The sequence below is a fragment of the Ambystoma mexicanum genome, chromosome 2p (genome assembly GCF_040938575.1).
Source record: "Ambystoma mexicanum isolate Mex_15411 chromosome 2p, UKY_AmexF1_1, whole genome shotgun sequence".
In the NCBI taxonomy this organism is placed as follows: Eukaryota; Metazoa; Chordata; class Amphibia; order Caudata; family Ambystomatidae; genus Ambystoma; species Ambystoma mexicanum.
This window is the reverse complement of record NC_090923.1, coordinates 1,271,673,728-1,271,701,294: the sequence shown is the minus strand read 5'-3', so window position 1 is coordinate 1,271,701,294 and position 27,567 is coordinate 1,271,673,728.

The following is a 27,567-nucleotide window of genomic DNA, read 5'->3' as shown; positions in this document are numbered from 1 at the left end:
AGGCAGTGCAGGTGTGCAGCTGTTGGGTGAGGACACCTGGGCCCGAGATCAGAGGGTAGACAGGTGACTAGTGCAGTTTTATTCGGGAGTTCGGCAGAGGAGAGGAGGAGAGAAAGCACAAGCAAAGGGGAATGTCTTGAGATGCTTCCGGAACCGGAAATGGTTCTCCTCAAGTTTCAGGGAGGCTGTTCCAGAGGGCGACCCCAGCCGAAGAAAGAGATCTGCCACCAACTCGTAGCTTGGAGAAGCGACAGACCCTGAGTGAGTTGGAGGTGGAAGAGCGAAGAGCTCGAGAAGGAAAATATTTAGGAAGAGAGAGTTGCAGGTATTGAGGCCACAGGCCCCAGAAGGGCTTGCGACAATTGTTAAGACGGATTTCTGAACTCTGTCCTGGTGGCGCAGAAGTTCAGAAGGCCAACCTAATTACTTGGAACAGGGTAACCTCTGGACGAGCCAGACCAATCAAGGTAGCGATCGCGGCGGTCAAGACTAGGTCTCAAGAGGGGTGAGGGTGACTGAAAGCCTGCAATGAGCACACAAAGCAAGAGCGCTTACAAACTACTCCAAACAGTTGTTATATCAAAAATATATACACATTTATTTTAAGGCCTTTAAAATAATGACCGTAGCGAGAAAATCACAGTATCACAATATTAAACCAACACATACCATATCAACACAATATATATACAAATACGACAGTCGCAAGCGTTATATGCACGAAATGTGTAGTCCACCTGAAAGGGAAGGAAAACAGGCAGTGCGATAATGCTTTAGACTCAGTTCGCCTTCAGAGGCACCTAACTAGATGGAAGTCCGAGCCCTGCGAAGAGTGGAGCCTTGTGCTCAAAGTACCTGCACACGCTGGTGCCAACGGGCGAAAGGAGAAGCTCTTCGGAGGAAGTCAGGCAGTTCGGGTTAGTGCACCACAGAAGAAGAACAGGTTCCGCGACTCAAGCGCAGCCTCCACAGTGAGCAGAAGCAGAGCGCGAGTACGGACAAAAGGGTGCTGTTTTTACACAGTGGGGAAAAGCAATGGGCTACTGCAGGAGGGCGACCAGATCCTAGCTATACTACTCACCGGTCCCCGATGCAAGCAGACCCAGGCTTCTCCACGTTAGTTTCAGCAGCTGGCAGGTTCAGAAGAGTCGGGAATGCCTCGTCGTCGTGTAGAGAAAAAAGACGTCCCAATCGAAGAAACCTGCACAGTTTTGTCACCACAGCAGGGCAACGGAGCGGCCGTGTGTATCTGAGCCAAATGTACACTACTCACTTCAGACTTGGGAACGCCAAGTGTACGAAGCGTGTGAGAGTGACCAGGACTCAAAATACAACACAAACTGGCGGCGGTTACAGAGCAGGACTCCCGTGTAAGCTGGTCAGTCAACTGGATGGCCCAGAGACGCTTCCGAAGGTTTACTGGCAGGAGATGATGAAGTCGCCGAGAATAGCTGTTCCTGCTATTCCAAAGTTCGAAGCACCAGTACAGGCCTTCTGGTTCGATCAAAGGAGGAAAGGGTTTCACAGGACGACAGCAGTGCAAAGGAGGAGTCCTTCAGCGGGTCACCAGCGATTCCTCGGTCCAGCCTCTTGGTTGCAGGATACTTGGCTCCTGTATTCCTTCGTTCGTGAGAACTCAGGAGATCGACATGGTAGTGGTGTTTCCAGCCCCCTCTTATCCACGGTTCCCTTCGCGCTAAAACGGAGGGGAGCCAATGGGAGATCCGCTCATCAACACACACACCATACGTGGACCAATCACGGACCACGGTGGTCCCAGGCATTCACACCACCCTAGACTCTCTGGCACCCAGGATGTGTATTGGGACCAGACATCCCAGCCCACACCCTGGAGGCGCACAAAAGACATGTAGAAGCCCGCGAAAGCAACCAGGTCTCGCGGGAAAGTACATGCCCAAATAAGGAAGGCCCCGGGTCGCTCGACCTGGGGAAGGTGAAGGGAGCAAGACGGTCAGTGGACAGGACAAAGGAGCCTCGTGGTCTGGCCATTTTGGGAGCCAGGCCACCATTTTGGGTTCAGCGCGAGAAACGCGCTTAGAACGCCAAAAGGAGCTCAAAATACACAAAAACGATCGCTGCCACCATTCCAGTCCCTGAATGACTTGCACCGATCAAATACATTCCTAAACGAGTATCTAGGGCCTGTAGAAGGCTAGAGACCCAAGAGAGCTGTAACTTAGCTTACAGTGCCCTCTTGTGTCATGTTGCACTAAAGCCGCAACATGATAAAAGAAACTACGGGAAACAGCGTTCCCCGGTACTGACTGTCTTAAGGGCATGTCAGTTTCCCCGTAAGAAAAGGAGCGAAAGCCCAGAGGAGTGCGGCAGAAGGCTGCACTTCTCTGGCAAAGTCAAGAACAAGGTGAAAAACAACAGCAAAAAGTTTAGGGGTTGCCACATGGAAGGAAAATTACCTACAATTAGGAAATCTTTCCTAACAACAATGCAGAGGGTTTTGAACTTAACCTTTCGCAGTCACTGGGAGGCAGTGCAGAGATTTCAGTCCTGGAGAGGTACGATCCCTGGGCTTGAGGCCAAGGACAAGTCACAAAGTCCTGTTCTGGATGAGTTGCAGAGGGCAGAGAGTAGAAGTAGGCAGATTTAGAAAGATGCTGTTGCAGTAGTCCAGCCTAGAGAGAACCAGAGCTCTTGAGACAGTGAGCTTCTGGGGGAAGGAGAGGAAAGGAAGAATACCTCTGAGGAGGTACAGCTGGTAGTGTGACTTCTTAGAGACATCAGAGATGTGAGCAGAGAAGGAGAGAGTGGAGTTGAAGATAACCCTCAGGTTTTTATCCTCACAGGTGAGAGAAGGAAAAGGGTCAAGAGAGGCTGGCCACAGAACGACAGGAAAGGAGGGAGCAGGTGTCCCATTTTGGAGAATCTCAGTCTTACTGGCATTAAGGCAGAGAGTGTTGGCAGCACACCACTCCTGGATAGCGGACAGACAGTCAGAGATGAGAGAAGGAGAAGAGGTGGCGGAAGGGAGCCTGAAAATGAGCTGAGTGTCGTCCGCATAGCACTGAAAGTTGGGGCAGAGAGTGGCAATGCAGTGGGCAAGAAGTGCCAGGTATTGGTTGAACAGCCAGGGAGAGAGGTTAGACCCCTGGGGAACACCACAGGTAGAGATAGAGATGGAGGAGAGGAAGGACCCAAGTTGGACTTGGGAGAGTCAATCAGATAGGAAAGAGGTCAGCCAAGCCAGGGCCTGATCGCTGGTACCCAGGTTATCACGGCGATAGTTGAGCAGGATGGCATGCTTGACATGTCAAAGGCAGAAGAGAGATCAAGTAGGATGAGGACACAGGGGGTATTGGAGTCAAGGTTGGAGAGCAGGTCTTCACAATGTTCAGGAGAGCAGTTTCCATGCTTCTGGCAGCTCTGAAGCCAGACTGATGGTCATGGAGACAACCAACCAATTCAGTGTGAAGATTAAGCTGGGAGATGGCCAGCTTTTCCATGAGTTTGCCCAGGAAAGGAGTGATGGAGATTGGGCAGTAGTTTTCTGGGCAGGAGGGTTCGGCTGAGGGTTTCTTAAGAAGAGGGTGCATAAGGGAGTGCTTCAGGGGGAAGGTAAGACTACAGTGGCGAAGGAGTGTTTGCAGAAGTCAGCCAAAGCAGGAGCCAGGGTGTCAATGTGGTCCTTGATGGTTTTAGAGAAATAGGGGAGAACCTGAATTGATGAGACTTTCATAGATCGAGCTTGTCTAGAAACCTCGTCTGGGGATAACAGGGGAAAGGCAGAGAAGGAGGAAGGAGAGGTGGCCCCAGAAGGGCCAGAGGAAGAGAAGGGAGTAGAGGGAGGAGGAGGAGAGGAAGAGAGAGAGGACAGGATGTCCTGAGTTTTAGAGATGAAATGAGAAGCCAGGGCCATGCAGAGGGCCTGGAGGGGACAGGAGAGGTAGAGACTGCAGCAGGATTGGTCAGCTCCTTGCAGATTTTAAGGAGTTTGGCCAAGTAGTTGGATGCCGCAGAGACACAGGCTTGGATGAGGGCTCTCTTCTTGGTGTAGAGCTGGTATTGCCTTTGGAGCAGGCAGCAGGCCAGTTTGTCAGAGGATGTACAGGAAGCATGCCATTTCCTCTCAGCCACCCTGCACTCGCGTTTAAGGGTGACGAGGTCTGTGGGGTGGTGGAACAAAATAATGGTGGCGCAACCCCTATGGCAAAACGCCAACCTGAGAGAAATTGTGAAATTTGAGCCATGGCCATGCTGGGTGAGGGTCGGATTCTGAAAGTGGGGGATGGCCTAAAAGATGGGAATCTGGCCCCGTTTGAGGACATGCAGCGCAAATATCATCTCCCAGACACCGAGAGGTACCACCACATGCAAATGTCCCATGCCCTGAGAATCCGCATACCGACAGATGACAATATCCCGGATTACAAATCTATAGAACGCAACATATTGCCTGAATATATCCCCACCAAATGCACATCCATCCTCTATAGTGCCATCACATCCTTTGCTACTCCTGAACTGACCAGTTTAAAGGCCAAGTGGGAAAGAGATGTAGGGGATATCGACTCCGAGGACTGGATCCGGGTACTAATGCACCCACGGGAGGCGGCCATCTCCTCTAGACTCAGACTGGTGCAGCTCAAAATACTGCACAGAGTGCACTACCCTAGAACTGCTCTGTTTGGTTGGAAAAGGGCAACAAACCCAAACTGTCTCAGATGTGGGGAGGAGGAGGGAACCTTCTTTCACATACTGTGGTCATGCCCCCGCATCCGAACCTTCTGGGATGCCTGCTGCCGGGAACTGGCCAGGGTACTCTCTAGCATGATAGAACTGGACCCGAAGGTCCTAATCCTGGGTGCACTGGGAGATAGCGATTTCAACAAATGGGAGGAACTGTTACTGCACAAGGCAGCCGCCTTGATGAAGCGCAACACCGCACAAAAATGGGGAGTCCCGGAGAATCCGACGCTGGAGCAATGAGCACTGGACATGGACACATGTGCTATGATCGAACGACGGATATACAATGCAAGAGGCTGTCCCAACAAAGCTTCTAAAATATGGGGGAAGTGGGAGGAGGGAGGACCCTGATGTATATGGCCACTGGTGATGTAACTCTGTACACATGCAAAATGGGTCACGGTCGGGATCTACGTGAATGGTGATACAAGATCTAATTCTCCAGCATGAGGTCTGGCATGGATTCACATGCTCATGAATATTCCCCGTCGTCAGGCTGGGAATCCTCGGTAAAGAAAAAATCAGTATCAGTTTCGTTTCGGATCTGTCTTTCGTAGTAGTAACCAATCACTGATCTCTGCGCCATACTGACCACAGCCAATGACTGCCCTCTACCTAAGCCCCGCCTCTGGCAGCCATCTTCAGATTTTTACCGCACATTCAAGTGTTGGGATCCTCGTGCTATTGCTCTCGAGCGTTAGTGCTATTTTCACGTTTTTTTCTCAAAAACGTTCTCTTTTTTCGGTCAAAAGAGCCTCAAGCTCCACCGTTCTTCATCCGATCAACGGGGACCCGTGTCGGATTCTTCTACGCCCCTCAAGGGTGAAGATTTCGTCGAGCCACGCTTTTGGAGGATTCCAGAAGTTTCTCAGGCCCATCTCGGACATGGCCCAGGAGAAGGGAAGCTCGATGCCCGGAAAGCTGTTCAGGGCCTGCCCTGGATGCCAGCTTCAGAATGTCTTTAAGGAGGACGAACACTCCCTTTGCCTTTACTGCCTACATGAGGACAAGACGCACGTGGAGAAGGACTGTGCGTTTTGCGGCAATATGTCGGAGCGGACCATGAAGGACCGCCATCAACGTCTCGCCAACTGGCTGGAAGGAAAGAGCCCGTCAGGCGAGAAGAAGAAGTCCGAGCAGTCTTCTAAGACCTTTGAGGGCGCCCCGGCGACGGGGGTCCAACAGATTGCCAAGCACCGCGAGTCCACTGGCACCGGGAGCGCCGAACGGTCGGGCTCTACGGGCGCCAGGCAGGGCGCCTCCTCCCCAGCGCCATCAACCACGAGCCAACGCTTTGGCTCGGGTAAGAGGAAGGCCGAGCCCCCGGCGAAGCTCCTGGAGAGACCCCGGTCGAGCTCGAAGGCCCCATCGGAGGGGGAGCGGGGCGGTGACCCTCCCCCCAAGGAGAAGGCGGTGAGCGCACCTAAGGTGGTGAAAGCCTTGATCCATCCGGCCAAGGCCTCTATCGAGACAGTCGCGGCGGCCCTGGCTCAGCCTGTGGAGGCTACACCAGTGGTGGCAACCTCGGGGCCCAGAGTCTCCCTGCCACCGCGGAGGGAGTCCTCTTTCATGCCCATCGACAGGACCCCCGTGAAACCTCCGACGGAGAAGAAAAAGGGGGGGCAGGAGGTCGTCGTGGATTCGGCCTCAACCTCTGAGGAGGAGCTGATCGAAGTCTTAAGCCACAGCGTTGGCGTAGAAGAAGACCAGCCCGTCGGGAGGGACCCCGACGTAGGAGACGACGAGAATAACTGGTATTTAAAAAGGTGCTTAAAAACCTTTATAGAGCATGGAAGCATACAGATGGGAATGCCCTGGCTCTGTTTGGGATGTCAAGAAAAACAATGTTTTAATGTTTAATCTTTCCACATAGAAGCAGTTGCTTGATGTTTCCGATGTTCATTATAAGACTATTCCACAATCTAGCTCCCCGGCGTGTGACTGTCTTGACAGATGCATTTGGTATCCCAAATGTTTGTGGTTTTAGGAGATTTGTGTGGCTTGATTGTAGTGCTCTACCTGATATGTAGCGTTTCCTCATGGTGTGGATCTTCTCACCACTAATGCTAAGAAATACAGTGGGAGGAGGATGGCATTTGACAAGGGATATATATATATGTATATATTACACGGCCGGCGGTAGCGGCCGTGTAGTTATGGTTACGTTGCTAAACCCATGGGAAGATCACTTTTTGGGCGGCTTGTAACTTTGCTCTCCGTGGACAAATTTGGATAAAACTTTGCCAAAAAAGTATATGGGTCCCGCTAAATGTTGGGTGAGGTTTCGTGGGGGTCGGGTAAATTTATAGGGGGGTCCCAAAACCATCTTTTTTTCCATAGACTGAATGGGCAAAAACTTTGCGCATGCCTACAGGCCAAATGGTTGGATGGATTTTACCCAAATATTTTGCCAGGAACGGGGGGCTTGGTTTCGAAAGCGTGCTTTTGTGTGTTTGGTGGAAATCCGACCAGTACCTTTGTTGCAAAGAACTGAAATGTACGTCTCAAAAAATTAGTGATATCTGGCTCTGCTCCGCGGACCCATTTCCCTATTCGCTCCGCTGACAAAATTCTCATTGGCTTGCAATATGCCGTGATGTCGGCGAACATTGGACGCGGCCGGTAGTTGGCTGAAGGGAAGCGTGTTGTGCTTCAACATTTTTGGGAAACACCGCCATGGTGTATTGGAGGACAGTGCGGCACCGGGAGGGTCTGGAAAACATACTTTACGCAATGTGGTGGTGGGAAGAAGGGATGGAAAGGGTGGTGGAGTGACAAGTGGTTCATCTGATATATCTCATTAGGTGGAAGAAGACGGTGGTGTGCCTGCACTATCCGTGCATATTGCGCCAAATCGTGGGTACCTCCACAGGCGTATGAATACCTTGATGAATGCAGGCAGCCTGCATTACAGCACGATAGCTGGTGCGGCAACCTCTTTCCATGGTGACTGATGGCAGATCAATAATGGGCCTCATTACGACTATGGTGGTAGCCATGTCGGTAATTACAGGCACGGCTGCCGCCGCAGTAATTTTTTTACCAGCACCCGGCAATGGGAAATTACTGGGACATTTCAGCCCTGCCAGACCCAGTAATTTCCCATTGCCGGGTGCCATTATTTATTACTCCCCATTCCCATTTAAGCCCCATAGGGCTCAATGGGAATGGGAAGGCTTGCGCTACTGGTTAGGTCTGCTCACCAGTGCCATTCCACCCGGCAGGTCCGACCTGCCGGGCTGACAGGCACCCACGGGCAGACCTCGTAGTTTGCCGTTCCGGTAACTACGGTACAGGCAAGCTTACCGGTACTGTAGATACCGTACCGGCAAACTTGTACTGAGGCCCAGTGTACTATGGTGTGTTGGGTGTGGTAAGGCCGTAGCCCCTTCGAGGCATGGGTGGAGGCCTTGCACCAACAACTATGTGCCCTGGATGCAAGTAGGTTTCGCATTGTTGCCTTGTGTGTGTGGTTTTTCAACATTGCATTCACTGTTGGTTCCATGGGTGTGGGGATTGTTAGCACATCCCATAGTGTGTAGTGCATGGCTGGACCTGATGGAGTGAACAGTTCTGCAGTGTGTCCAGTGGGTGCAGTGTTGAAGTAATGTGTGCATAGAAGTGGATAGGGTTGCCGTGCATATTTTGTCATCTTGGGTATTGTCCATTGCACGGAGTGCTGACTACTGTGCTGCACCATGAAGTATTGGTTTTGAGCACTTTATAGAGTGCTGGGATCAGGGCCACTGTTGTGAAGATTTTGTGGTTGGGTTGGCAGTAATACAATGGTATGTGAATGGAAGTGGGTAGGGGTGCCGGACACTGTGGTTTGTTTCTGGATTCTGGTAACTGTTACATGTGTGCATGCATCGCTGTATTATGGTGCGGGGGTTTGGTAGAAGTGCTTATGTTACATTTGTGGATTGTGGTAGCTGGCCACATGTTGTCTGCATGGCTCTGTTATGTTGTGCTAGGTGTGGGCAAAGTCTACACTGTTGGGTGCATGGCGAAAGGCCATAGGCCCTAGGCCATGCACCCAAGAGCCTAGGCCTTCAGCATAGCCACCACAACATAATGTACCCATGTAGTTTTAAGTTTGAATTTCTCCGAGGGTGGTGACCTTTAAAGAATGGTTGTGGAGGACATTTTAGAAGTGGTAGAACAGCAGAAGTGAGCTCATATGCATACATTACTATCTGGTGTAGGTTATTGCACATGTTGCTCATTAGGGAGCCACATGTGACCATTTGCGTTGGCTATGGTTTGCGCTTTATATCACCCTTCCTATGTTATGTTTGTTGATTGTGATACGTGACTACATGTTCGCATTCATGGCTCTATTATGTTGTGGTGGGTGTGGGCAAGGCCTACACTATTGGGTGCATGGACAAAGGCTGTAGGCCATAGGCCATCCACCCAAGAGCCTAGGCCCTGACGATAGCCACCACAACATAATGCAGCCATGCAGGTTTAACTCTCCATCCCTCCTATGGTGGTGACCTTTGCAGAATGGTTGTGGAGGACATTTTAGACTTGGTAGAACACCCGAAGTGAGGTGATATGTGTGCATTACTATATGATGTAGGTCATTGCACGTGTTGCACATTAGGGAGCCACATGTGAGCATTTGCGTTTGCTATGGTTTGGCCCTTATAAGACCCTTGCTGTAGGAAATGCTTTAAGATATTGTGCCACAAAAGGAAGTCCTCAGCATCACACATTTGAAATATGGACAATGTACACAGCCACCCACATACCATTCACCACACCCAACGCAATGTCATGCAGCCATGCATGCAAACATGTGGCCAGGGTGAAAGTTGGCAAACTCAATTGCAGATGCGGAGTTCATTGCACATGACATGAGCATTTAAACATAGGGTGTACTATGGTGCATTGTGTGTGGTGAGGCCCTAGCATCTTGGATGCATGGCTGGAGCTCTTGCACTGACAACTATCTGGCCTGCTTGCAAGTAGGTTTACCATTATTGCATTGTGTGTGGTTTGTGAGCATTGCATACAATGTTGGTTCCATGGGTGTGGTGAAAGTTACCACTTCCTACAGTTTTTAGTCCATGGCTGGAGCTTATGGCGTGAACCCTCCTGTAGTGTGTCCACTGAGTGCTATGTTGAAATACTGTGTGTAGAGAAGTGGATAGGGTTGAAATGGATATTTTATGTGCTTGGGTAGTGTACATTGCGCAGATTACTGACTACTGTACTGCACTTTGAATTATTGGTTCTTTGCATGTACTGGAGGGTTGGGAGAAAAAGAATATTGCACCTCTACTTAGTAGTGATGGGTGCCGCTCTGGGTGAATCTGGATGCTTAAAGCGTGGATGCTTTTGGAGAACTTTTAAGTGGAGGTGCTTTTAAATCACATGAGACGTGTACTCTGAGTGTGTAACGGTGCATATGGAGTGCTGTACAGAAATGACAGTGGTTGATGCAGACGTCTTGGATGTGATGCATGCTTATGTGGCTATTTGATAGTACCTAACAAGGGAGTGCAGCAAAAACAATAGTGCAAAGGAAAGAAGGACTGTCCCTGCTTTACTAGGGCGAGGCCCTTGCTGTAGCTGGGAAAGTGCACGTGCCACAGTATGCCCTTCTCAGCATGGTGGGCATGGAATGGAACTGTCGGTATTATCCAATCAGGTGTCGAGGATGTGCTTCACAGGAAGGGGCGGCACTTTTTTCCAATATTCTGTGTAGTGAGGTTGGCAGGGATTGAGAGACGCAGAGTGCTGATCGTGGGTGATACCTTTGTGCAAGATCTGCACAGGTATGCCGCGCAGAGGCATTGCAGTTAATTTCGGGTTGGAAGGTGTGGAGGCTTTCTGGGGCACTCTCTGTGAGTGCAGTTCCGGTAGTATGGTTGACCTTTGCAGATGTGTGGCCTCTGTCGGCACTGTTGATGTTGTCGTCCATTATGGAGCTGAACATTTGGGCTACATGTCGTGTGGACATTTGCTCCATCGCCTAAAGAAGTTGATGGAAGCAGTGATGCAAATTTTTCCCACTGCCAAGGTGGTTTTCTCAAGCATACCACCAAGAGGAGCATGGGACCATGTCAATGTAATTTGTCCCCAGCCAGAGGTCAGAAGTGTCTTATAAACAGAAGCATGTGTCATTTCATGTGCAGTGCTGGGATGTTCTCCACCGACTATGACATCATTAATGAGCAAAATTTGCACTGGTTCCATGCTAATGGCATTTCTTTGACTGCCATTGGCAATGCTGTTTTTTTTACACTTTGCAAGAAGCGTTGAAGAGAATCCTGTAAAAATGTAAGGAGGAAAAGGAAACAGAAACTGAGATAAGGAGCAAAAACAAACAAGGTTCTGTGCAAGCACATAAAAAAACATATAAAAATAAATAAAACACTCTTTTTAGAGACACCACTGCAGACGAAATCCCCTACCCTGGTTGAAATGTATTCCCCCACTCCTGGCGATGTGGATGAATCTGGATCTAGAAGTCTTGGATAGTTTTACGGAACTTTGTACTGGAGGTGCTGTCGATTCACACAACACTTGCAGTCTGAATGTGTAACGGTACATATGAAATGTTGTACAGAACTGACAGTGTTAGATGCTGCGGTCTTGCCTGTGATTGGTGGATGCGTGTGTGACTATTTACCAGTACCCAATGAGGTAGTGCTGGACAAATAATTGTGGAAAGGGAAGAAGGACTGCTCCTGCTTTACTGGGGCGCAGCCCTCGTGGTACTTGGGGAAGCGCACATGTCACAGTCTGCGCTTCTCACCATGCTGGTTAATGGAAATGGGACTGTGGGGATTATCCAATCAGGTACTTGGGGTGTGGTTCACAGGAAGGGGCTGTAATACTATTTTTCATTACTCTGCATAGTGAGGTGGGCTGACATGGAGAAACGCATTGTATTGATTTTGGGTGATGCCTTTGTGGTAGATCTGCACAAGTATGGCCAGGAAAGACAGGTTGATGGCGATTTCGCTTTGGAAGCAGTGGACGCATTGTGTTGCGCTGTCCATGTCCGCAGTTTCAGTGTTATGCTTGAACTTTGCAAACAAGTGGCCAGTTTCGCTACTGTTCATGTTCTCGTCGTGCACTATGGCAGCATGCCTTTGAGTTATGTGGCTTGTTCACGTTTGTTCCATGAACTGAAGAGGTTGATGAACCCACTGCCCTGGTGGTTTTCTCAGCCATATCACCAAGAAGAGTATGGGACTATCCTAATGTATGTTGTTCCCAGCCAGAGGCTGGAAGGGGTCTCATCAACAGAAGCATGTGTGATTTCTTGTCCGCTCGTGGGATATTCTTCTGCGACAATGACATTAATTCTCGAAATGCTGAGTTTTTCCATGCAAATGGAATTTCGTTGTCACCCCATTGGTCATACTGTTTTGTTTGCCCATCTACAGGATCCGTTGAAGAGTTTACTGCAAGAATGTGAGAAGAAAACACAGAAACCTATAAAAATGAAAAAAGGTGTTTCTCTAAAAGCACCTAAAAAAAGGCACTTTTCAGAGCCACCACTAATGACGAAATCACCTACCCTGGTTGTAATTTATTCCCACACGCCCGCACGTAGCACGAAAGCCACATCCGGGGCTTTTGAGGATGGCAGGCATGGAAATGGGACTGTAGAGGCTAAGGGATTGTGCAATAATGTTTCTGGGTGTGGTGTGTACGCAGAGGACTGTTGTACAGAACTGATAGTGTTACATGGAGAGCTCTTCAATGTGATTGTTATTACTTGCAAAGGTAATGTAGCACAGTAGATTTGGTCCGACATCAATTACAGCTCAAAGCTATGTGGGCCGCTACTCTGTTCTGAAAAGCTACAAACAGATTGCGGAGCAGCTCTGGGGTGTGGCCTTTTGTAGGACTGCTGTGGAGACCTTCCACCTAGAAAACAGGCCTACATCATTCAAACAAATACATACATGTGCAATGGTACATTGTGTGGTGTTTGTAAGCATGTACTTTCCCAAGAACACTCCGTAGATTGCAGAACCCTCTACTGTTCCACTCTCCGAGTGTCCGGATTGTGTCCACAAAATAAGGGCCCATGCGCAGGGTGCGGTTGCATGGTGACTTCGCGAATGTTCTCGATTGGGACAGCTGTCCGCAGGATATGTTTTGGGCAAAATACTTTGTGCACATGTGCATAGGTGTCCTATGCACACCGTTGGGATCTCTGGACTGATTAATGGTGTGACACACATGCGCCGACCATTTTGGGACAAGCTGGGTGTTTGTAGGGTATAGCAGGTGGGATGTTCATGTGTACAGCTACCTGTAGGACAGGCATGGGCGTGTCAAACTAATGAAAGTTCATCACAAGTTTGTTCACATATGCTGGACAGGGTCATAAGGATACAAAGGAAGAGATACGCATGCGTGTACTTGTGCACAAACATCTGCTCCCACAACTAATCATAGGTGATTCACAAGATGCGGACATGCGGGTTGTACTGGTGTCGTATGGATGCCTCCATTGTGATTGCGGATAGGCCGGGCAGGTGCGGTGGCCGTAGGACAGCTCCCTTTTGCTTAATTTCGGTAATTTCCGCCAGTACTGTGCGCCGCTGAGTCATAAAGGCATTTTAGAACAAAGGAAAAGCCACATATACACTCAGCAACAATTTAAATATGACCGTTAACTTCCACACATTCATACATACTACTAGGAAAGGGAAGGGGTAGCACAAGTGGATACATATGTGGGGAGTTAGGGATTTGTAGAAGTTGGTTGTGAGGGGAGGAAGGGATTGAGGTATCATCGTAACATGTCTGATCACACAGATTTTTAGGGGATGGCGACCTGTCAAATGGGGAAGGGGTACACGTGCAGGTCGGGCAGTGGTATTTTTTTTCCCATAATATGTCCTTGTACGCAATCTTTTAAGGCAGCATAATTGTTCACCAATTCTTCCATTTTTGCTTCCAGGCTGTCCAGTTTCCCATTAACAGAGTTTATTTCCTTCCCTGTGCCCGTATGCTGTTGTGGAAGGGTTTCCGCTTGTGCTGCCTTGCTTTCCTTTCCAATATGTTGTCTTAAAAAAAAAATCTGTTCTTTGTACATGAGGCAATAGATATTACATATTTTATGTTTCAGACTGCGGTGCGTACCAGTGGGGTTACTATCGTAAGTCACGTCGTCATGAGGGAAATTCTCTTCCAGCCACTCTAAGGTGCTTGCCGTTGCTGCGTAAAAAAATAAACATTATGCTTATCTTCTATTGTACACTGCACCACCTGTGCAATTATCAGACAAACTTTAGTGTGCTTACTACATTGCAGTGACGTTCTGGTCTTAGTACTTTCCAGTCCTTACTCTGGCCGTTCGTTCTTTCCTATGTAAGGCATTGTTGAAGGCAGATGTCACTTCTCTTGTTGGTGCAGAAATCCTGAATAAGGTTGCACTGTTGAATAGCCAGACTGACTATTTAAATGTTGTTTAAACATGTTTTTGTTAAACATACTTAATTATGAATTAAAGCTGAAAAGCTCACATCTCAAACAAAACAACTGGGGAAATTGCTCACTACAGTGAAATTAGAAGTATGTATTGGTAAAGCCCGACTTTTTCATTTGAGTATAGTTTGTGTAAAGGTTTGAAGGAGAGTGGAGTTTTTTTTTCATGAATAATACGCAATGGTGAACCTTGAACGTTTGCACGTATTGACATTTTTATAAGTTGTGTTCTTGTCGTCAATATGTGACTTAAAAATGAGTAGGCACTACTGTTGAAATATTACATAGAATAATGCTCCAAATATAAAAAAGGGGGAACATATAGATTTGTAAGTATTCTCCTATAGAGGTAGTAATGTATGTATTACAATCATGTGTGCATCATGGTATAATCATTGTATAATTTACAGTGACATTCGAAACAGATTCACAACGTGCATCTTCTCCACCTGCAAGTGCTGAGCTCTTTTTCTATTGCTAAGCACTGGCATAATAGAGGTTATCATTACCTAATGTAATGATTCTCAATGATTTGGCATCGGAAATAGTGAAGAGATGATTCATCCACAGTGAAATCCATATATCTGAGGTGCAGTACACACACCCATTTTGCAGCAGGGCTCAATGCTCAGAGCTATCTTAACGGTAAGCAAAATGTGCACCCCCAATACTCTGTTGACAAATGTGACAAGGTCAGTAACCTGGCCTTATCACAAGGGCACAGGAACAACTCTCAGCCTGCAGTGGGAAGCCTACCAGGATGAAAGCCATAGTCAGACCTTCCCCAGAGGAGGATAGTGGCAGTTGAGAGTACATCAATTCCTGTCCACTTCCCAAGTGCCAGTTTATACATGAGCAGTACCAGCTTGCATCATTCCGTGCTTCTTAAGAAAATGCTGGCCACTTTTTCTCTTTCTTTCCTAGAACTGGAATTAATGCTGCAGCAGAATGGAGGACCATCTGAGGAAATACAGTCCATCAGCGCCCCAAACTACCTGCCTTCAATCACATAAGTCAGCAAACAGGCAAACAAACAGAGAGCCAGCAAAGGAAGAAGCAGAGCATTTACTCGGCTGCATTTCATGTTGCGCACCACTACCCAGAGTAGGCATGCTCTGCATCTGAACAAATTTGCATGAGAGACGTGACACAGAGCAGTGTTCGGATAGAGAACTTCTATTTACCTTGGAAATTGCTGCACCGTGGCACCCGCATATGAACTTTGATACTCTGCACCGCGTGCCACCATTCTTGCTGCACAGCGCTACCATAAGTCAAAATGTTGACCCTTGTAACTTCCTGTGATTGTAACACCTCTGGGGTGGGGAAGGAATGACCAGGTGGGCCAGAATCAGAAGGAGGAAAGACGGTGGACTGCAGTTTGGAGGCAAATTAAAGAAAAGCTCAAGGCATGAAAAGGAAACAGCAACCCCCAACTCCAGTTGCTGTATGTGTTAGGAAAGATTTTTCTTAAGAGCAATTTACCTTCCATTTGTGAACCCCTCAAAATGTTTGATTTTGTTTGGAGTACCTTACCTGACTTTTTTTCAGTGGAGCACAGCCTTCAGCTGCTTTCCTCTGGGCTTTTGCTCATTTGTTATCGGGAAAGTGACACGCCCTTCTGGCTATCAGTACTGGGAAACTATGTTTCCTTCAGTCTTCGACTTTGTTGCCATTATTTGGTAACATTTTATCTATGTGCCAAGTACCTTACAGTACTGTGCATCAGAGTTCTTTTGTTTTATGGTCCTAGCCACCCTATAAGGATTTTTTGGTGTTTTTACAAGTGTGCCTAGGACGAACAGGTGGCGGCAATTTACTTTTAAAATATTTTACTTTGTTTTTATGGACCATACTGTGTTTACCACATTTGGCCCAAGACTGTGACCAGTGCCAAAAATGGCTGTGCCACAAAGTCTTTTGTTCTGTCCTTTGGCCATTTTGTCCCTTTGCCTTCCCTCAGGTCGGGATATGATATGATATGATATGGCATTTATGACGCGCCTATACACAAGTGTTTCGAGGCGCGACAAGGCAAGGGAGGGGGAACAGAGGGAAGACAGACAGCGATCTTACTAGGCCAGGTGTCATTCAGATCGTGCAAGTGCATGGGAAGGGGGAAAGCAGTGCTTTAAGTGGGCCGGGGCCTGCCGGGGCCGGGCCCCGCCAGTCTCCAAAAAGTGGGGCTGAGCCGGGGCCTTGCCGGGGCCCCCGGTCCCACCACGCCATGGCAGGACGCATTATCCCGCCATGGCCGCAGCCGCGACGGGAGATGCGCCTGCCAGTTTAACGTTAGGCAAGTGGACAGAAGTGCCAGCCAGCCACAGCGTCACTGAGGCTGGCTGCCACTTCTGTCAGTCACTGTAACTTCCCTGATGACCCCCCATCTGAGGGGTCATCAGGGAAGTTACAGTTCCTTTGTTTACCCTTGCCAGGTCACTGACCCTCTGTGAACCTGCAGGCTCCATGATCTAATATGTAGATTAGATCACGGAGCCCGCGGGTTCCCAGAGGGTGAAAGACGCCTGGGCTCTGTGATCTCTGCTCAGAGCTGAGATCACTGAGCCCGAGGCGCCATTCTCCTTTGGCAAATCTTTATAAAAGATGCCTTGAACTGTGTACGTTTCAAGCCATCTTTTATAAACGTAGAAATATTTCTACGTTTACAACAGACGGCTTGAAACGTACACATTTCAAGGCATCTTTTATAAAGCTTTGTCGACGGACAAAGCCACCTTGGGCCTCCCACGAAAAATGCATCTTTCATGGGCTCCTGCATGTCATGTGTGCTAGTGCCGAGAAAGAGGGTTGGGACTGTCTGGTCCCAATCCACACTACTGCTGGCAGTATGTTTGATAGCCATGAATGACTGGAACCACCGTGGGCCACGATTGGCACACACCTGGCATGCATTCAAGAGAGCAGATCTTCAATTGGCTATATGAGATTTGAGCGCAAACCGAATCTTGGATAAAAGAAGGGGCTCTGCATCCATACCAGGTCGATCTACTGAGGTTCACACCAAACCTCATGAGGAGCCAAGTATCCTTAACAAGAAAGCAGACTCGAGAAACTGCAGGTGACGAGCTTGGAAGGTTTGGCACCCTGACCGCACTGTTGTCCCGTCAGACCCCTGTTTCTTCATTGAACCAAGAAAGCCTGCAAGGGTGCTTTACTCCTTTGGAGTGGTGGGAACAACTACTCTCTGCTTCTCCTACTTAACTTCGAAAAAGAGCATCTTTGGTGGTGTTCCTGGGCCATCCAGTGAACTGACCAGCTCGAACCCAGGGTATCGCACAGAATCGCTGCCATCCAGAGTTGAAACACGAGACTCTGAGAATGCCTGTGCTCCTCTGGCTTCTAGGACGTCATGAGAAGTAACCAGAAAGGAGAATGTCATTCCTCAAAAGTGATACCCATGTTTTGTGTGTGAGTTGATTTTGGAATCCACTGAAATGGGGATACAAGCTGTATCCTCATGTGGGTCTAAGACCCCATGCAATGTGGCTGGGTTATGTTTAAACCCGAAGGCAAGTCTGTATAATGAAGCATTTAAGAATCTTGGAAAGCAAGTGCATTCAAATGGCTGAAATATGTAAGGGCCGGGTTGGGACATCTGGGTTTGGAGAAATGCTGTGTTTTGAAGGAGACATTTTGGGAATATAAAAGGAAGTTACCCCCAGCGAAGCTGGGAGGTCAGTCATCTCTATATTTTAAATGGGACTACAGGTTTCTGAAGGAATGGAGGGATACCTCTCCTGGGCAAGGAATTTTAAATGTTGATCCATGTTTACATGTGCCTGTGTCTGACCGCTAATGGTAGATTTCAAAGTATGCGTGTGGAAAGATCTCCAAGCACTGAACTTCCTGTGTGGGTGTGGTTTGAGAGAAATAGACCATGCCCATTTCTTATTTTTCTGCTGTCACAATGTATGGCTGTGTGCTGTCTGGCTTTGCCAGATATGAAAGAGGCTGGTGTGAGGCAAATCGATGGATCCTCAAATATCTACTCTCCAGATGTAGACAGGTAGTGGTACATGCCAGTTTGTAATATTTGAGCAGGGCTTGGGACCCAAAGAAAAATCTGAAGGTGAAGAAGTGCAGGGATCAATTTTTGCTGTTTTCTAGTAGTAGTTTATTGATAAAATAAATGTGTTTCTATCATGTATTCACTATTGTATGCACTTTAGTATGTGTTATGTGGCTCACAGTGTATTATAAAACATGATACTGATGATGACATCACATATAGTGCCATCACATGACGCTCATCGATAATTAAAATGACCTCATCTGACCTGTGCAGATGCAATCTAATTTAAAAATATTATATTTAATTAAAAAAAAAAAAAAAAACATTTGTAGAGCAAATGTTCAGCTGGAGGGTGGGGTATCGTGGTACTAAATACAAATAACAAATGCTGAGTTATGTTAATAGGCTTTTAAACTCACCACCATAGTAAATTCAGAGCTTGTCTGTGGAGTGGCATAGCGTGCACACACCAGGGGTGTACAGATCTTAGTCTGCTGGAGGAAAGAAAATGAGCAAGAGGAGGATAAAAGAAGAGAAAGTGGGAAATAGATGACACAAACAAAAGAGCAGGGTACTGAGGGGGCAGATTCTTTTTTTGTTTTTTTGTGATTGTATGGTTGCATGTTAGTACTAGTCAGTGGACCATAGTTCTGTAAAAGAGAGGAGGTGCATTCACTTAAGTGTTGTGATAATTGGGTTGTGTTTCCAAGGCTTGCAGAAATGTAAGTTAGTACCCAATGTAATGCTGGATGCATGAGGGACTCAAGAGCGTGCTCGGGCAATCCTGGAACTTCCTCTCTGTGTCTTTTAACCTAGGTCAAGCGCTAGAATTGTAATTCTGGGACCACCAAGCCTGAGCCAAGAGTAGCCTAGTCAAGAATAGACTGTTGTAGTTGGGGGGCCAAATCTTACCCTCATGCGCCCCACACAACTCTCAAAATGAAGGCAGAGAAACGACAGATGTGCCTCACTTTTAGACCCATCACTGTGAACTTCAATGTACCGCAGGTGTGCTATCCGCTCAGACAGCCTTCAGGCCATACCCAATCGATCACTTGGACGACATGGAAATGACATTGATCGAGCAAATCAACTGACTGCAAAACCATAAATCAATGATGTCATCACAGAGCTCACGACTTAGCCACATTATACATGAAGTACATTCATCCATTCATGAAGTTACACGAACATGCACTAGTTTATTGCATGTAGGCACGAAGCACGTGCTTATGACCCACATAGGTAGAGGACAAATACACATACATATCTTTATACTCATATATATTTAGCTTGCACATGCTTGACTGCTACTAACGTGGAGAAGCCATAGGGAATGACATAGAAGTAATAAGTCTCTGAAATGGATGAGACAGACTCTGAGTACATGGAAAAGCTGACATGATTGCTGCAGCTAGAGGCGAGCAGAAACTTGGCACTCAGCCAACGATGAGGGGGGATGGGAAAGTTCCAGTTACCAAGACAGTGAGCTATCTGCAGAAAATCAGGCTAAAATCCTCTATATTGGTTAGCAGAAGAAGCTACCTTATATCGCGGAAGGTGATTTCCTGTTTTACCTCACAGAAGTGCATTTCTATAAGGCGACGCTATAGAAAAGGGACCACATGATTTATTGTATGTCCCTGTTAGGAGACAGGAATGCAGATGTATATGTTATGTTGTGTTTGTCATTGTGTTTGGGGCAGGTCATAAGCAGACACATCTATTGAAAGATTGAGTATCAAAATGTCTTCCTCTATGGTAGTTGTGACGTCACCGGTGAGGTTGTTTAATAGGACTTGATGTGTACAGAATGCGGTAGAACTTGCTCAGTAGTTTGCCGATTGTGATTGAAAATCAGTGTTGTGCCATTTGAGCGGAGCTTGAGAAGCTCATGAATGGAGTTGTGATTTGAGCCTTCAGGGCAGAAAAGCCACAAGAAGGGCGGCGTGTGGAGTCTGCGTTATTTGGTGGTGAGACAGAGAGGCTAAGAAAAGATTTGTTATATTGTGTTGATGAAAATTGAATGTGTCGAAAAGCCTGATTTGTGGTCAAGTAAGTGGAATTGTCTGATCAGACCGAATAAAAAGGTCTGACCGTACAAAAAGCCCGAAAATGCTACCACCAAAGGTTTGAACAGCAAAAGTTCGAACCTTTGGTGGTAGCATTTCAGGTAAGCATAAAAAAGACTGCAGGGGCTCTGGGGGTGTCTGCCGCAACAACCCACTCACTATACTGTGTGGTATAGTGAGCGGGGTGTTGCCAATGACACCCCCGCAACACCCGAAAAAAAAAAAACAGGAGTTGTGGGGGTGTACCCTGCAACACCCCGCTAACTATACTTTAGACTATAGTGAGCGGGGATTGTGGGGGAAACCCCTGCAGCCCCCGGGAAAAAAAAAGAAAAAAAGAAAAGGACCGTGCAGCGCCAGTTCCCGATCACGGAAGTGAAAGGGAACTGGTGCCGCAGGGACACAGCGTCAGGAAAGGTAAGCAGGGTTTGGGTATGTTGGGGGTGTGGGTGGGGGTGTGTTAAGGGTGTGGGTGGGGGTGTGGGTCAGTTGGGGTTTAAATGCGTGTTTGCATGGGAAATGTGCAAACCTTTAGGGGTTCGCACATTTCTCATGCAAGCTTTTCTGTCGCAGACTTTTCCATGACAGAAAAATCACGTAGATCCAAGTAGGTATTGATAAAGTGTTATAAAAAGGTAACAAAAAGAGGGATACACCTCTTCAGCATTTGTGCAAGTCCCTCCCGTGGTATCAAGACAAAATACACAATGGACTTGCAACACAGAGGGTAAGTTGGCAAAGCCATGGCCCAAAGACGGGCGTTTTTCCAAATGTGTGCAACAACAAATCAACACTTATTTGCAAGCAGCTTATAAGGGGAATAAACTGAGCAAGCGATTAGATATATTAGAGTTATGGAATATGTTTCAGGACGAGGAAGGGGACTCGGTTCAGTAGCATTGGATGCTGAGCCAACGGGACATGGGGGATGAACAGCCCTCGGCTCCCCCTCCCCCTTCTTTTCAAATGGAGGACGCCAAACAGAGCAGTCGAAAGAAAGGGATTTTACCCAGTGGTGTCGCTAGTGAGGGGGATGGGGGGGCCGGGGCCCCCCCTGTGGAACCCTGTGCCCCCCCTTGTGCCCCCCTACCTAAGACGAGCAGTGACCATGTTCTCCCTTACCTTTGTGTGTGCCCCCCTACTTTTGTCTTTGGCCCCCACTGTGCCCCTCCTAAATTTGATTCCTGGCGATGCCACTGATTTTACCCCATGAAGAAATGAAAAGCAGTGGCAGGATACACCAATCCCACTTTTGCACCTCCAGCATATAGTGGTGAAAGCGCACCTGATACCACAAAGCAAGCAAGTAAAGCAGCGTGAGACAGCATCATCGAATGAAGGGAGCGCAGAGAGATGCATTCAAAGCTAAACGAGAATGACTTGGGGAAAACAAGGCTTAGTGAAGGCCAACAATCGGTAAGAAACCACAAATGAGACAGGGCATACAGGTAAGGGATTACCGAGTAGCAAAGATGTGGAGGAGGCAGCTACACAATGGGCAGCGATAACGAAGGAAGTACACAGGAGAGAAATGTAAGAAAAGGAGGAAAGTGAAAGACTGTGTGAAGAAAGGGATTGAACAGGAGCATGAGAGGGAGATGAAAGGGAGAAAATAAAACAGAGAGAGCTTCAAGACATAGCAAGGAGGAAAGCAGATGAAGAGCACCTAAGGCAACTGTAGAAAAAGAAGGAGAAAAGGAGATTAGTAGTCGAGCAGCTCATCTGCAGAAGAGAGTGAGACAGATGAGAGCAGAGAAAGACGCTCTTCGAAGGTGGTACAGATTAAGATGCATTTGCCACATTTAGATGATGAGGATGGGGAAGCTATATGAAGAAGGATAGGAGAACTCTACAGGATCAGGAGAAGCAGCACATTTGCCCACGGCCAAATAGGAGTGCTGAACCCTCAGTGAGTGGGGAGAGTGAAGTTACAGATTGAACAAGGGGAAAACAGAGGGAAGACACAACATTGAGTAGACTTAGCCTCAATGAAAACAGAGAAGGGGACAGTGACAGTAGCATGGGGACCATGGGGTAAGATGAGGATTCACAAGATAGTGAAGAGGAGAGGAGAGAAAGGCACTCTCGAGGCAAGCCCAGACAGAGACACAATATAGGGAGGAGAAGAGAATATAGGTAGAGGAAAGGAGGATGTTGCAGGGCGACTACCACATTCCGAGAGTGGGTCACGCAGCACGGACAATATAACTCTGTATGCGCATAGACTCTGGTAAGGACGGACAAGGACAGAGATGGCAAGAGCGTTCACCAACACTAAAGACATGGGAAGACAGGACAGAGGAACGACACTGACACTGTTCCCATTACTGGAATATTGGGGGGGGCAACCTCAGTGTATACCATGGAAACAGATGCACAAAGACAATTTAAGATGTAAGCTGCCTTTGGTAACTGCAGGGGCTGGCAAGTGGATTTATGAGATTGACAGCAGTGACAATATTAGCAGTAAGGGACATGAAGACTCTACTCTCAGCCATTCATTGAGAGGTAGCTGACGATGTATGGAGAAGAGCAGGATTTCATGCAGTGGCTGCATAGAACACAGCACACAATGGTGCGCTGTTCAATAACTGCTGAGCGGCCACATGACAAGCTCTAAGCGTGCAATAACCAGACACATCGGACATAAACGTGATTATGGCAAGCAAAATGCGTGAGGACAAAGACCCACTTCAATATATTCCATAAATTCAAGAGAAATGGCGTCTCAGGATGAGAGAGCCCTGGGACAAAACAGTGGGTTTATTTTACCACATATTATGCCAGGGGTTACCCAAGCAAGTACAAATACAGCTTCAGAAGTTAGAGGGAATGAAGACTAAGCCATCGTCGGAAATCCAGCTAACCATGGTGCACTAGTGCAGGCTAATGCAAGAGAATGTGAGAAAGAAGCATGAGGAGAGGAAACAAAAAGAAGAAAAATAGTGAATAAGAAATGATCCAAGTATTCAATGGAAGGGGCGATGTTGATGAGCGGAGACAGAGTAGATGCTCAGCAGGCGCAGAACTAATCACAGATGACAGGAGGAGGTTTTGCAGGACTAGGAGATATGAATTAATGGCTGAGAGGATGAGTAGGGATACCTTGGGGAAGAGGGTTTGGACATGCACTGCAGCAGAATGCAGGAGGGTTTCATGGGGGACAGCAAAGACCAATGGGTAGTCCTGCACAATGCTGGGTGTGCAAACAAATTGTCCACATATCACGAGTGTGCAGACACAGGGGTGGAAGGCCTCAAAATTGGAGGGGGGAATGCAGCAACAGCCCACATACCAGACAGCAGACTGACTATTATGTCCAAGATCACACACAAGTGCAGATTTACGCACCACAACAGATGCATACCCAAAACACACAAGCACAGCAGTACCAGCCCATGACACATGCATTGCAGATGCAGGGACACATGCAGCAATCCCAACTAGCACACCAGGCATCAGTTCAACTGAACATCATAACCACAACACATGCAGGCTCCACGATGTCGGTTCCCGTGGGACAGTTGGGAGGAGCGACGGTTGTAGGGGGTAATCCATTTACAGAGACAGGAATGTCATTATATCCACAATAGGACAGGCCACAGACAGAACTGATTTCTTCAAACCTATCTGTTATACCCAATCCGGCTGTGGAACCACATATAGGGGTGACTATACGTGACAAGACTTTTCCATTCTCGTGTATGCAGAGGCAACTAGGTCCTGTATAAGGGAGGAGAGAACCCAATGTCAGGCATTGCCATGAATGCGCAGGGATTCTCTGGGACTCCGGATTTGGTTCCTTTTACTGACAAATTTTCACTTTGTGTGGGAGAACACGACCTGACCATGCCACTGTTATATTCCCATTATACAAACAAGGAACTAACCTTATCCCATCAAAAATATTTATCTTGTTACACACACTTTTATTTCCGTGTGGTAGGAACCAGGATTGGTCTCTTGATAAACTCCCACCAGCTGATCCTCCAAGTCACCAGGAGGACCTGGCCTCTGGCATTGGTTTGGAACCACACATGCCCTGGGCTCCAAACCCTAGGACTTGACATTTGGTCCTTTGGCCGTGGCCACTAATACATCAGACTCTGGTGGGGGTCGCATTTGGTTGCTTTGCCCTATCACACACAACCAGGACGTGTTGGGATTTTGCTTTTTGTTGTTTTCTTTTCTTCACTTTGTCTTTTTAACTCATTATATAGACTGTGGATTCAGTTACACATTGTGTGGATGGTTTTTTGTTTGAAAATGTTTATTTCTTGTCAAATACCAGAATGTATGTTCCATACTATTCGATGTAATTCACTGTGCACTTTAATGATCATGGTTTCTGTTTCTGAAAGTACCATTTTTTGTAAATGCTCCTTTGGGAGATCATGTCTATTTGCTAAACAATAACTGTACAATTAATAAATAGCCACTAAGCTATCACAGTAATTTTCTCTATATATTGTCTTTTGCTCCAAGGCAGCAACACTCGGGGGTAGCCTGAGATATCAAATTAATTAGATATCCAGAGTATTTGGGTTCAACATTTATTGTTTTATAGGTGTACTAGTCTTAAGCCTTTTGTTCGTAGAGCACCACACGGAAAAATCAGTGTGTGTAACAAGATCAATTTTTTTGATGGGATAAGGTCAGTTCCTTGTTTGTATAACAGCATTTTCGATACCCTTAACCTGACCTTCCCAATACATAGGGCTTTCCCTCCAGTTTAACTGTTATAGTCCCGACAGACACCAGTGAATATAATGGGTAGAGACACGATGAACCTTAACATTACCACTTAATTCACGCCAGGGATACATTACATGGATGTGAGGGAACTCATCCAGACTTATTGAGGCCTTATGGTACAGAGGGGGGTGTCAGTAGACATTGAACTGGTTTCATATGGGGTAGAAGTGTTAATTGCATGCCTCCCAGAGATACGGGGTAGATTGTTACGCATATCCAATGATTTCCTATTCATACCAGAGGTTCCTTTAGATGAGAAAAAAGGAAAACTGCTCCCAATAGAATTCAAGGCAGTTATAGTGAGAGGCGAGAGAATAGTACTGCATGGGACTGATGATACAGGACAATCATGGATATCTGTAATTGCATTGGGGGAAGGATACAGGTTGGCTGACGTGACGGATGAAGAATTAGTCCAAGATGACCGAACAGATAGCAAGGTGGTGTTTGACATAAGCATTACACATTGGGTGGAAATACATTACAGGGAAGTGCCGCAGAGAATGGCTATGCTGCGAAAACTGCTGCCACCATTTCTCGAGGAAGACATTGGGTGGGTACCAAGTGTCTTATGGACCAATAGTCCCTTTGACATGGGTCTGTTCAAAGGGATAGGATAGGTCAAGATATAGCTTAAAGCAGGGGCTATTTTACCAAGGGCAAGACAGTATCCTCTTTCAAGGGAGGCAGATGAGGGTATTTATGAGACAATCACCTCATTAGTGAAGAAAGGCATTCTGGTACCCTCAGAATCTCAGTTCAACACCGAAGTGTATCCTGTTGAAAAGGCGATAGGGGGATCATGGCATTTTATTCAGTATTTGCACCTGTTTAACCAAAGTGTTGAAGCAGAATTCCCATTAGTTCCGAACCCAGCGACAATCTTGTGCAGCATCCCGACGGAAGCTACGCACTTCACAGTAATACACTTGAAGAATGCCTTCTTTTCCATACCACTTCATGAAGAGTCACAGGACCTAACTCCCTTCCAATATAGGAATCAGAAGTGGAAACACACGAGACTCCCACAAGGGTACTGTGAATCACCTCCCATCTTTAATAGGGTCCTTCAGATGGATCTAGGCAACATACAGATAGCAAGCTCAATCATACACTATGTGTAGGACATTTTAATTTGTAGCAAATCAGAGGAACAGTGTTGACGTAACTCTGTATATATTTTCTCACAGTATTGGCAGAAAAGTGTTACAAGGTGGACAAGGCAAACTTACAATATTACCCTAGGGAAGTGCTATACATAGGGCAGTAGATATCACAAGAATGATGAAAAGTGACTCCAGAAAGGGCTGAGTTGATCAGTACAACACTGATGCCTAAGACAGTGACAGAAATGCAGCAGTTTTTGGGCCTTTGCAATTATTGCAGAGCCTGGGTGTTTGACTACAGCACATACACAAGACCATTGTTGACCAGGCTCTGGGAGGCACAGAGACGGAATAGTTGGTATGGGCACATGAAATGACCGAAGTATTCGAGGAGCTGAAGAAAGCAATATGCAAAGGTCCAGTACTAGGCAACATCATGATGAATTGTATTTATTCTCATACTCCAGTGGAGTAGTGATGACTGCAGTACTCATACAGAAGACTACCCGAGGGCACAAACCATTGGCCTAGACCCAGTGATGAGTGGACATTACCCTTGTGAGCAAGCACTGGCTGCTGCCACATTCGCAGTAGAGAAGTCAGCTTTACGTGGAGCACGTCCTCTTTGTATTTCTCAAAAGACCCAAGAGTACATTGACCATGCAGCAAGTTTCTGGATGCAAGGTAATTATCTCAAATCCAGAGATCAAGGTAGTGAGGTGCAGCACTGTAAACCGGGCAACATTTTAGCTGAGCGAGTAGAGGAAGGAGACTATACTACATATATGGAACAGTATGACGATATTCCCAAGGTGGGGGAGAAGCAACTTGAGGGGGGAGGAGTGCTTTACAATGACAGGTCATCGACAACAGACCAGACAACAGGGGAAAGGTATACAGGAACGACAGTGGTGAAACTAAAATCAGACCGTACAGAAGAAGTAGTAGCAAGCACAAGATTGCCTTCACATTGTTCGGCACAAGCAGCAGAATTAGTGGGCATTTTAAGCGCACAGGGACCAGGAAATCACTGTGTATTCAGATACAGCCCACATGACATCTACAGTACACTATGGGCTATCACGATGGCAGAGGAGGGGCTTTAGACATGCTGACGGCACACTGGTTCAGCACGCAACCCTATTGGGTAGGCTCATAGACGCGCTTGAATTCCCAGTGCAGTAGTGGTCGTAAAGTGCCTGGCCCACACAAGGGGGGAGGACACAGTATCCGGGGGCAATGAAGCAGCAGATGCGGAAGAAAAGCATGCAGCATATTTATCAGGAACAACAGACTTCAATACCCCATCGAACACACATATCCGTGTGCATAATATGATTGGAAAGGAAGGCTGTAATCTGTTACCAGCCACAAAGATAATGGAATTTCAGGGAAGGGCTCCAACAGAAGAGAA